Raw genomic sequence first — 11,900 nt, 5'->3', positions numbered from 1 at the left:
AATTTGTATACAGATGTTTTCTATGATTTAATAAAAACATATTGCACATCTTTTGTTTAAAAAGGCAAATATTTGTAAGAATGATTTCTGTTGTATGCGTTGTCCTTTTATGAGTGCATTTGCTTGTTACACCTGTGTACTTATGTCCATACACACATTCTAAGTTTAGCACAGCTGAAAACCGTAAACAGTCTGGTGAACTAGGGAATAGCGTTGGTAACTACTGCCACACCAGGATGGATTGCCACCACCAGTGAGTTCAAAAAGAAATAGGTGGGGCTGGAAATATGGCCTAGTGGCAGAAGTGCTCGCCTCATATACATGAAGCCCTAGGTTCAATTCCTCAGTACCACATACACAGAAAAAGTCAGAAGTGGGTGCTGTGGCTCACGTAGTACTAGCCTTGAGCAAAAAGAAGCCAGGGACAGTGCTCAGGCCCTGAGTTCAAGAATGGCAAAAAAATATATATATATACAGAGCTTTAAACTTACATTTTTATAACTTTTTACGTTAAGTCTTTAATTTCAGAGATTTAAACTCACATTTTTTTATAATTTTTTTTATTTCTTAGGACATTGGTTCCAGTGTCCTAGTTACACTGGCCCGGGGTCAGCAAGGCCCCTGGGATCCATGACTCAGTGCCAACCCTCATGGCAGCCCTGCCTCTCCCAGAGCAGGCTCCCTAGGAACTATAACTCTGCCACACTCAGTCACTGGTTTTAGGCAATACAAAGGAAGGGTGGTACATTAGCACCTCAGTGCAAACACATCCGGGTTTTCCTTTCTGAAGTCCCTATGTCCTGTTCACAGTGAGTCCACACCTATATTTTTCTCTAGACTCAGAAGGGTTCTGACTTTGTGAAGCTGATTGTCTCCCCTCACCTTCCAGGGATATCACCCTGTTGCTTCTCTCTCCCCCTCAGTATCAAACTCCTTCTCTCCCCTGCCTCAAGCTCTTTAGTTCACAATTTCCAGTCTCATCCTGATGATTAAAAGCAAGGTGTCATGCATCGTGGCTCACACCTGTCATCCCAGCTTCTTGAGAGATGGAGATCTGAAGGATCTACAGGCCAGGCCCGGGCAGAGGAGGGAATTAGTGACAACAGAAAAGCTAGGTGTGGTGGTAGGTGCCTATCATCCTATATGATCTGAAACAGACCCAGGAAAAAAGCATGTTACGCTACCTTAAAATTAAAGCAAAAAGGGGGCTGGGAGTGTGGTTCAAGTGGTAAAGCACCTTCCCAGTAGGCATAAAGCTCTTGAGTTCAAACTCCAACACTAAAAAAAGGAGTGAGGGCTGGGAATATGGCCTAGTGGCAAGAGTGCTTGCCTCCTACACATGAAGCTCTTGGTTCCATTCCCCAGCACCACATATATGGAAAACGGCCAGAAGGGGCGCTGTGGCTCAGGTGGCAGAGTGCTAGCCTTGAGTGGGAAGAAGCCAGGGATGGTGCTCAGGCCCTGAGCCCAAGGCCCAGGACTGGCCAAAAAAAAAAAAAAAAAGGAGTGAGGGAGGGGTAGAGACATGAGAAGAAAGACCCCTCACCTCTTCCTTTGATGTTGCCTTCCCTCTACCACCAAGTCCTCTAGAACTCATGGTTCTCCTTTTACTCTGCCAGGAACCTCATGTGCCAGTGGAGCCCCATATCCAGAAGGGGCTCTTCTGTCCTCAAGTGTCCATGATCCTTCCCCTCTCCTCACTCTCACAGCTCTCCTAGTGCCTCATTCATCTCCATGCCTGCCCCTCCAGACAATAACTAAATGCCCTTCGGTATCAGAACAACCCACATCTCCAGTCCAACTCAATTCTCACATCCTTTCCTCTCAGCTGCTTCCAGAAAAGGGCCATCACCAACCCAATCTGACAGCATGGGCACAGCCCAAAAGTAACTGTCTCCCCAGTATCTTCCAGATCTCTACTTCCTAAATTGCCGGTATTATAGGCAAGAGCCACTATTCCCAGGTTAGACTTTAATTTTACAGAAAATTGTATGTTGGAGGAACTGCCAGACAGTTGTCTAAGATGGCTGATTTGATTTTCTTTTTCTTTCTTTTTTTTTTTTTTTTTTTTTTTTTTGTCATGGGGCTTGAAGTCAAGGCCTACGTATTGTCCTTGAGCTCTTTTTGCTCAAGGCTGGAGCACTACCACTTTGAGCCACAGCCACCACTTCAAGTTTTCTGGTAGTTAGACACAAGAGTCTCAAGGACTTTCCTGCCTGGGCTGGCTTTGACCTGTAATCCTCAGATCTCAGCCTCCTGAGTAGCTAGGATTATAAGCATGAGCCACTAGCACCCAGTCAAAATGGCAGATTATTTTTATTTTTTTTGCCAGTCCTGGGCCTTGAACTCAGGGCCTGAGCACTGACCTTGGCTTCTTTTTTTGCTCAAGGCTAGCACTCTGCCACTTGAGGCACAGCACCACTTCTGGCCGTTTTCTGTATATGTGGAGCTGAGGAATTGAACCCAGGGTTTCATGTATACGAGGCAAGCACTCTTGCCTCTAGGCCATATCCCCAGTCCCGAGCTGCTTTTTGCTCAAGGCTAGCACTCAACCTCTTGAGCCACAGTGCCACTTCAGCTTTTTTTGTTTATATGGTGCTGAGGAATTGAACCCAGGGCTTTGTGCATGCTAGGCAAGCACTCTACCGCTAAGCCACATTCTCAGCACCAAATGGCAGATTCTTAAACATAGCCACCCATTGGAATTCCCTTGGTAGCTTTTTATTTATTTATTTGGGGGCTATTGGGGTTTGAACCCAGCCCTTTAATTTGCCAGATGTTCTTACCAACTGAGCCAAGCCCTTCAGCCCTTTTTGCTTTAGTTATTTATGGAACAGGATCTCTGGTTTCTGCCCCATCTGGCCTGGATTGTCATTCTCCTATTTCCCCTTCCCACATAACTCAGATGTCAGATGTGTGCCAAATGCCCAGTTTTTTTATTGGTTGAAACGGGGCTCCAAGAACCTTTTGCCAGGGCTGGGGATATGGCCTAGTGGCAAGAGTGCCTGCCTTGTATACATGAGGCTCTGGGTTCAATTCCCCAGCACCACATATACAGAAAACGGCCAGAAGTGGCGCTGTGGCTCAAGTGGCAGAGTGCTAGCCTTGAGCAAAAAGAAGCCAGGGACAGTGCTCAGGCTCTGAGTCCAAGCCCCAGGACTGGCAAAAAAAAAAAAAAAGAACCTTTTGCCCAGGTTGGTCTTGAACCCTGATCCTCCTGATTTCTGGCTCCTATGTGCTAGGATTATACACATAAGCCATATGTCTGTCTCGGAAGCAACATCGTAGGTGATCTTCAAAGTATGGCCCAGAAGCAGCACTGCCAGATCACCTGGAACTTTAGGCTAGATCAGAATCTACATTTTAACAATTCTGCAGTGAGTTATGAGCAAATCATCTTAGAAGCACAGTGCTAGACTACTGTGTGTCACAAGCAGAGTGTCTCTAGACAAGTATCTCAGACTGGAGCATGTGTTACACCACCTGAAAGACACACAAAAACACAGGTTGCTCCCGGAGTTCTGACTTGGTAGGTCAGAGGTAGGTCCGAGTGTCTACATGCGTAATGAGTCCTCAGGTGATGCTGACACAGTAGGTCTGGGGACCACACTTTGAGAATTGCTTAGTCCTACGTCTAGACCATAGTTTCTGAAATTCAGCCCTATTGATATTTTGGATCAGGTCATTCTGTCTTACATGGGACTGTCTTAGGCACTCCATTCAGCTACTTTACTACCCTTTATACATTAATTGCAGTAGAACCCCAAATGGATACAAAAGTATCCATTATTCCCTAGTGAGGGTAATGACAACCCCTAGTTGGGAACCACTGGGCTAGACCATTACTAAAGGGGAGGGGTCCTGCCACTTGCCTTATGCGTTAGGGTTCCCAGCATAGATATCTCTCTGCCACTCTCCTCCACACTCAGATCATAGGACAACTACAAATGAGCTTGAGATTCATGACCACACCTGGAAAAGGGAGCCCCTTTCCTTGCTCCCTGGCAATGGTGTGGCTGAAGGAAAATATGTGACTGAATGTCTGGACACCATCTGCGTGGTCCTGAGCAGTAATTTGCCCCTGTCACCTGGCTCCTTGCCCATAGCCCCTTCTTCTGAGTGGTGTGCTTTGGTTATTCATTAAAACTAAATCTGGTCAAGAAACTTTAAAAGTGGCTGTAGAGAAACTTGATGAAGAAAGATCTGCCTACTGGTCACCTGATGCTCTTAAAGCTGTACTCTATAAATTAGTACAATTGCTAAGTCTTAATTGGTCATAATGGTATACCTCGTGTTCTTTACAGAGACCTAGGAATAAACAGTTTCTAAAGAAGCACTGGGGTTTGCCAATCTTTGACACTGGGTAGCATTTCAGATTGTTAGGGAATAGTCCCCCCTGCTGGAATTTTTGGATATTGCAACTGGCATTGTGTAGTACCACAGCTCCACTTCCAACTTTTTTTTGTGGTTAATTGGAGACAAGGTCATAGACTTTCCTGCCTGGGCCTGCTTTGAATCTGGATCTTCAGATCTCAGCCTCATGAGTAGCTGGGATTACAAGTGTGATCCACTGACATCTGGCTGATATCTTTTTTTTGGCCAGTCCTGGGGCTTGAACCCAGGGCCTGAGCCTGTCTGCTTCCTTTTGCTAGCATTCTACTACTTGGACCACAGCTCCACTTTAGGATTTTTCGGTTTATTTGGTGCTGAGGAATCCAATCCAGGGCTTCATGAATGCTAGGCAAGCACTCTACCACTAAGCCATATTCCCAGTCCCTGGTTCATATCTTTTTAATGTGTTGTTGAATTTGGCTTACAGGCAATTTATTGAGAATTTTTCATCTATGTTCTTCATTGCTGCATTCTTCTCTGGGTTTGGCATCAGGCTTTATAGAATAAGTTTGGAGGCAACTCTCTCCTTTCAATTTTGTGAAGTGTTCTGAGGAACATTGTTGTTCTGGTTTTGGTCTGGTGGAGCTCAGCAGTGAATCTTTCCAGTGCTGGCCTTTTCTTGGTTGGAAGACATTTTATTACTGCTTCAATTTCATTGCTTGTTATTGATCTTCTTAGGTTATGATTTGAGTAGATTGTTTGCATTTGGAAGTTTCTTAGTCAGCGAGTCAAGTGACTAAGGACTAAGCACACCTTCCAAGATAGAAATGCCAGCCTCCCCTCCCACAGGCTGACTCGCCCACATTCTAGGAGAGATTCTCTATGAGGCTCTCCAAGTTTTCTCCAAAGGGAGAAAGTAGGGAAAGAGAAACAGTACCTGGCTCTGCCGAGTGATTTTCTTCTCCTCCCAGTCTTCTGTGCAGCAGCGTTTCCCAGCTCTGCTTTCAAGAACACTACTCCTGTGAGGTGCTCCAGCCACAAAAGATCCTGCTGTTGAATTCATTGCGAATGAACTGCTTTCTCCATCTCTCTTTTGAGGATGCTGCTTTTCCAGATTTGTTCCCCTTTTATTTGACTCGCTAACATATGAGAGGCCCTGAGAACTCCCACAGTAATGGTGGTATAACAGTGCTTAATAGTTAATTTTGTTCTACACTGATAAACTGTACCATTCACAGACCCAAGCAGAGAAATTGGGTCCTCAGGTAAACACTCAGAAAGGCTGTCAGCATCCCTTCCCTGCATCCACAGAGGTGACTGTGTTTCCCCCAACTTTTTGCTTGGCTGGCCCTCCAGCCATAATCTTCCAGATCTCCACCTCCTGAGTGGCTGGAATTACAGGAAAGGGCCACTTTGCCCATCTTAAACTTTAATTTTAGAGAGAATGTTTTTTAAATCAAAAGAAACTTTACAGGAAGTTCATAATAAAGGGTGATACTCCAATCAAAACATCAGGACACTAGAATAGGCTGAACATGGTAGTGCATACCCATAATACACTAGGTAGTAGAGACAGAGGGATCTCAAGTTCAAGGCCAGTCTGTGTTTCTCTCAAATTATGCATACATGCATTCATGTATATCTACCTATATATCTAGTGATTGTTTTCAAATGAAAGTGTATTTATAATTTTCCAATCCAATACTTTTTCTTACCCTATTTTACAGGCTAAGAACTCTAGTCTTGAATACAAGAAATAATAGCAGATATATTTGTCTTATTCACAATTATGGGAAATTTTTCCAATACTTCACCATTAAGTATGATATTTTCTATAGGTCTTTTGTAGGTAACTTTTATTCCACTAAGAAAATTCCTGAGCCACGTGTTATGATATATGCCTATAATCTCAGCTGATCAAGAAGCTGAGGTGGGAGGATCATGGTCAAGGGCCAGCCCTAGACAAAAGTGCAAATTAAAGGGAAAACAAGCTAACTGAACACAAACTAAAACAAAAAAAGGCTGGAGGCTGGCTCACATAGAAGAGTGCCTACCTAGGAAGCATTGCCTTAGTGTAATGTTTAGTTACCCTCCTCTCCCTTTCTGCAAATTATTATACACATATATGTAAATATATGTACATCTACACATGAGTGTGTATATATATATGCTCTATTACAAAATAGGTTAGGACATGTTCCTTCTTTTTCCACTCTGCATTTGTGACATAGGGCACTATCTGTTCCTAAAAACATTGTATGTGATTCATGATTGAAGTCATCTAAGCCTGAGACTCACAGATGAAGTTTTCATCTACAGGAATATTCACATTTCTCATTCTTCTTGTGTCAACTTTAATAAAGATGTCTTTCCCAGGACATGATTTGTTTCATCTCAGTTTTCAACTGTATGAACATAAGGTTGCTCTGGTAGGCTTATCACTTTAAATATCTGCACGATTTGCAATTATATCTTTTTCTAACTTCTTGAGCTAACTCTTCCATTTTTTTTCTATTATACTCACAAGAGTCTCTAAACAGCTTTCATTTTATCTCACAGGTTTATACACATTGAGTTTCCAATATAATTCAACTGAATGTATATTTTAATTTCCACTGTAATTTCTTCCTTGAATCACAGGTTATTTAAAACTGATAATGAAAATACCGTTTAGGAGCTGGGAATGTGGCTTAGTGGTAGAGTGCTTGCCTAGCATGTCCTGGGTTCAATTCCTTAAGTACCACATAAACAGAATAAGCCAGAAGTGGCAATGTGGTAGAATGCTAACCTTGAGCCAAAAAGCTCAGGGACAGTGCCCAGGCCCTGAGTTCAAGCCCCAGGACTGGCAAGAAGAGGGAGGGGGAGGAGGAGGTGGAGGAGGAGGAAGGCGAGAAGGAAGAGGAGGAGCTGTTTAATTTCCAAATATTTGGGAATTTCCTAGTTTAATTCCTCTGGGTCAAGGACTGCACCAAGTCTAATTTTAATCCTTTGGAAGCTATTGGAGCTATTGGGACTTTCCAGCATATTTTGATAAATGTTCTTTTGTGTTTGGAAATAATGTGTCTTCAGTAGATGCTTGGTACTGTACTCTAAATGTCTCAATAAGGTTAAATTAATTACTCATGGTTTTTGAGTCATCTATTGTCTTATTTTTTCCCACAGTACTATGGTTTGAATTCAGAGTTTTGTGCTGAACAATTTGAGTTAAGATCACAGCCTTTGTAAATTTTTTATTGATTTTTAGTCATATTTTAGATGGAGCTTCACAATATTTTTTTGCTTGGAATAGTCTCAGACTATCGTCTTCCTACCTACAATTGCCTACATAGCTGGGATGACAGGCATAGTCCTGTCACCATGCCTGCCTTATTGGCTAAGGAAGGGGCCTCACTAACATTGCCCCCCGACACACACACATCATCAGCCTGATCTATAGCTCCAGAGTGGTCCAGAGTATCTGGAATTATAGGCAAGAACCATTGATCCTGGCTATGTACTGATTTTAAGTCCATCAGTTCCTAAAAGAATGATAGTGGTATCTTTTGGATTTATTTTTCATTTAGCTCGTCAGAATTCTCTCTCTCTCCCCCCCCCCTCTCTCTCTGTGTGTGTGTGTGTGTGTGTGTGTGTGTGTGTGTGTGTGTGTGTTTTCTGGGGGCTTGATCTCAGGGCCTGGGCGCTGTCCTTGAGCTTCTTTGTGCTTTAAGGCTAGCGCTCTATCACTTGAGCCACAGCACCACCTCTGGCTTTTTCTGAGTAACTTATGGGGATAAGAGTCTCACACTTTCCTGCCCAAGATGGCTTTGAACCTCAGTCCTCAGATCTCAGCTTCCTGATTAGTTAGGATTACAGGCCTGAGCCGCTGGTGCTTGGCCCAGGCTTGTCTGTTGTTGATGTTTTGTTTATTTTGTGGCTATGTTACTAGTGCACACAAGCTGAGCAGTGATAAATTGGCCTGCTTGTTTTCGTGTAATACCTCTTTGCAGCAGCGTTCCTCAACTGTGTCCTGATGACATTTAGGACAGATAATTCTTTGTTGGGTGGAGGTACTGTCCTGGCATCCTCCTCCTCTGCCCACTGGCTGGTATATCATCCTCATCCCCACCTGTGGCAATCTAAAACCACTCAAGATAAATGTTTGCCTGGGGGAAAAATAGCTTTTGGCTGAGAGCCACTTATAGTAAAGCATGTTTCTTTATTTTTTTTTAGGTCTAAGACCAGGACTCAAATTTGATATCTGATGCTTTCACTCATTAGCTAGCACTCTACCAACTGAGCCATGCCTCCAACTCCAAGCTTGTGTCTTAAAGTCTACTTTGTCTGCAATAACATACACTAGGCTCTTTTAATGATATCTCTATAGATTTATATATGATTGGTAAAACATTTAACAGAGCTCATCAGTCTTGCATAAAGCAAAGGAACTAGCCTAACAGCTCTGTCTACAGTGAAAGCCCCAGGACACCGGTCTCCAGCAGTGCTGTGATGACAGGTGGTCAGCAACTAAGCTAGCTGCAGAGACAGATGATTTTTGTGTGTGTGCCAGAACTGGGGCTTGAACTCAGGGCCTGGATGCTCTCCCTTAGCTTTTTCTGCTCAAGGCTGGAGGTCTATCACTTGAGCCACACCTCCACTTCTGGCTTTTTTCTAGTTAATTGGAGACAAGAATCTCATGGACTTTCCTGCCTAGGCTGCCTTCATACCTCAACCCTCAGATCTCAGCCTCCTGAGTTGCTAGGATTACAGACATGAGCCACTGGGCCAACACAGATGACCCTTGGCCTGACACACTAGCAGATTCCTGATGATCAGCCAGAGGGAGCCCAGAAGGGCTCCCATGTGACTGTGTTAATAAGTCTGATTTGGTTAGTAGATGAGAGTCACGCAAATGATATGTACATAATAGTAAGGCCAGGCTCAACTGAAAACATGAAACCAAAGCCAAGACAGAGGTTTCCCCCTTCTCCCAAACCCCATCAACTATTCACTTCTACCTCCATCTGTAACCACTCTGTAGGCTCTTTCTCTTCATTACAAACCCAAATTTCTCCTGCATATATATACATGTATATGAATATGTATATATATGTATATTATACACACACACACACACACACACACACCAGCCAAATAATCACAATAAATGCTCTCCCTTCATGCTTTCTTGCTACTCTCTCCACTGCTGGGAAGCTGTCTGCCCTTCCTGCTTCCACATGCTTGCATCTCACATGGCCATTGCTCTGGTTTCTTCTCCCTTCCCAGTCACCACATCCAGCAAACGTATGGGCTTCAGCATTTGCTGAATACTTCATTTCTTCTGGAAGTGCTGTAACTCCTTGGGTCCTATGACACCAAAAACTCTTCTCTGACCCTTCAGTGTTAAGCTACCTCCGAACCTGACCAGTTTTTCTTATTCAGCCATGGTCCTGTTCTCAATTGTCCAGTGTTATCACTCAGATCTCTTCATTCTGCTTTGATCACGTCCTCTAAGTTGTCTAGACAGCAGCCTGATAAAAATCTCAGTAACTGCCCCATAGAAACCTTAATGCATCCAAACCCCACACATGGTCTCATCTCCAAACCCATCTGTTCATAGATTTCCTCACCTTGTACAGTGTGGAAACTAATGGTGCGGTGAAGCCAGAGGGAATCGTTTTGACATCCCAGCTCCACATACACACCCACCCACTTACCACCAGCCTCTGTCTCCTCTCTTCTGCTGAGGACCCCTCAATGGGGGAGGGGTCCCACCTCTAGCCTCTCTCCTGAGGTCCACTTCCAAACCCTCATCTGAATAATCCATCTAACTCCAAACTACCACCATGCCTCTCCCCTGCTTAATGTCCTCCTATGGATTCCAAACTTACAGCCTCTCCCTAAAACCACTATGTGCCTGCAGGAAGATCAAACTGTAATGGCTTTTTTTTTTTTTTTTGTCCTTGACACAAGAGGATAGGGTGACATGTTTTTGCACAGGGCACAACAGCACAGCTACACACAACAGGTTCAAGGAGAGATGCATTAGAGATCACCCCAACTGGGCACAAGGACCTAGCTTAGCCTCCCGAGGAGAAGACTGGAAGAGACCTGTAAGGCAAGCAGATGAGGAAGGGTAAATACCTAAAAAAGGAAAAATCGTGAGATTCAAGAAGTAAGGAAATGAGTACTGCTCCCAGGAAGATGAGACCACACACACCCAAAACCAAGGAACAGCAATGAGGATCTATCATTTCTATTTTGGCAAGGCAAGTGGAGGAGGCTTGGGAAAAGTAGCATCTTCTCTAAAAGGCAGAGAGCAGGCCCTCTCCTTGAATCGAGGTAAAGGCCACAGCCACCAGCCGGCCTCTGGAAGAAGGGGGCTTCTCCTACCGAAGCAGCCCCATTGGATGGGCAGACTCGGGAAGGCCTGGATTCTTGAATTTACCCCCACAGGAGAGATTGCTGGCAAGATCCCCAGACGTCTCCAAAGCTGAGGAGCTCAGAGCTTCATAAGGTTCTGACCTAATGAAACGGAAATTGCCAGCACCCGGTGCCAGTTCCCAAACGGTGGTCCAAAACGTGGCCAAGGCTGAAAACAAGTATTTTCCACAGAAACCTCGGTCCAGGAAAGCACTGACTGCGGTGGCCTCTGGCCTCGTGCAGCTGTGAGTTCGAAACCGGCCGTGCGGGGTGAGGACATCTGCCCCCGCCCGCGGGTCACCCTCCCCACGGCGAAGGGCCGGGAGGGGCAGGGGGTGGGTCGCCGGCTTGGAGCTTGGGTGTGTCCCTGGGGCCGGGGGCTGCCGGCGCCTTTGTCCCCCACCCACTCGGGCGCCCGCAAGGTGGGGGATCGGGGTCGTGGGAAAGGTGGGTGCAGGGTCGGGGTGGCGAGGCCGGGCGCGCGGGAGGTGGGCGTGGGGCTTGGCAGGGGTCGGGTCGGCGAGGACCGGGTCCGAGAGGCCGGGCGCACAGGGGTTCGAGCCGGCGGGAGGTGGGAGTAAGGCTGGGCGCGAGGTCGACAGGAGGTGGAAGCTGAGCCGCGCGGGGCGGGCGTGCGGGCGGGAGGTGGGCGCGGGGCCGCGCGGGGTCGGGCCGGCGGGAGGTGGGCGTGCGGCCGGGCGCGCCCCCCGCGCGGCGCGGACGGAGGGATGGGGGGCGGCCGGTGGTGATTGGCTGGGCGGCGGCCGGCAGCTCGGGGCTGAGAACAAAAGAGAACCGGCGGCGGGCGGCCGAGGAGTCGGCGCTGCCTCCCGCGCCCGCGGGCTTCGGAGCTGGGGCTGGGGGACGCGCACACCGCCCGCCCCGCGAGCAGCCGCGGGCGCGCACGGTTTCCCCGCGGAAACCAGCTGTGCACCTAGGAATTAACGCCAGCGCGGGCGGGCGGGGCGCGAGGCCGACCGCGGGATCGCGTGTGCGGTCGCTGCCCGAGGAGGAATTCGGCGGCGGCAGCGGCGGAGGCAGCAGTGGCGGCGGCGGCGGCTTGAGGCCCGCGGCGCGGCGCCTGTGAAGCGCACGGCGGCGGCGGAGCCGCGGCGCGGGACGCGGCCCGGCGGTGATTCGCGGCCCTCGCGGCGCCCCCGCCCACCGCG

This window comes from Perognathus longimembris, chromosome 20, assembly GCF_023159225.1.
Source record: "Perognathus longimembris pacificus isolate PPM17 chromosome 20, ASM2315922v1, whole genome shotgun sequence".
Lineage (NCBI taxonomy): Eukaryota > Metazoa > Chordata > Mammalia > Rodentia > Heteromyidae > Perognathus > Perognathus longimembris.
This window is presented reverse-complemented; position numbering follows the sequence as displayed.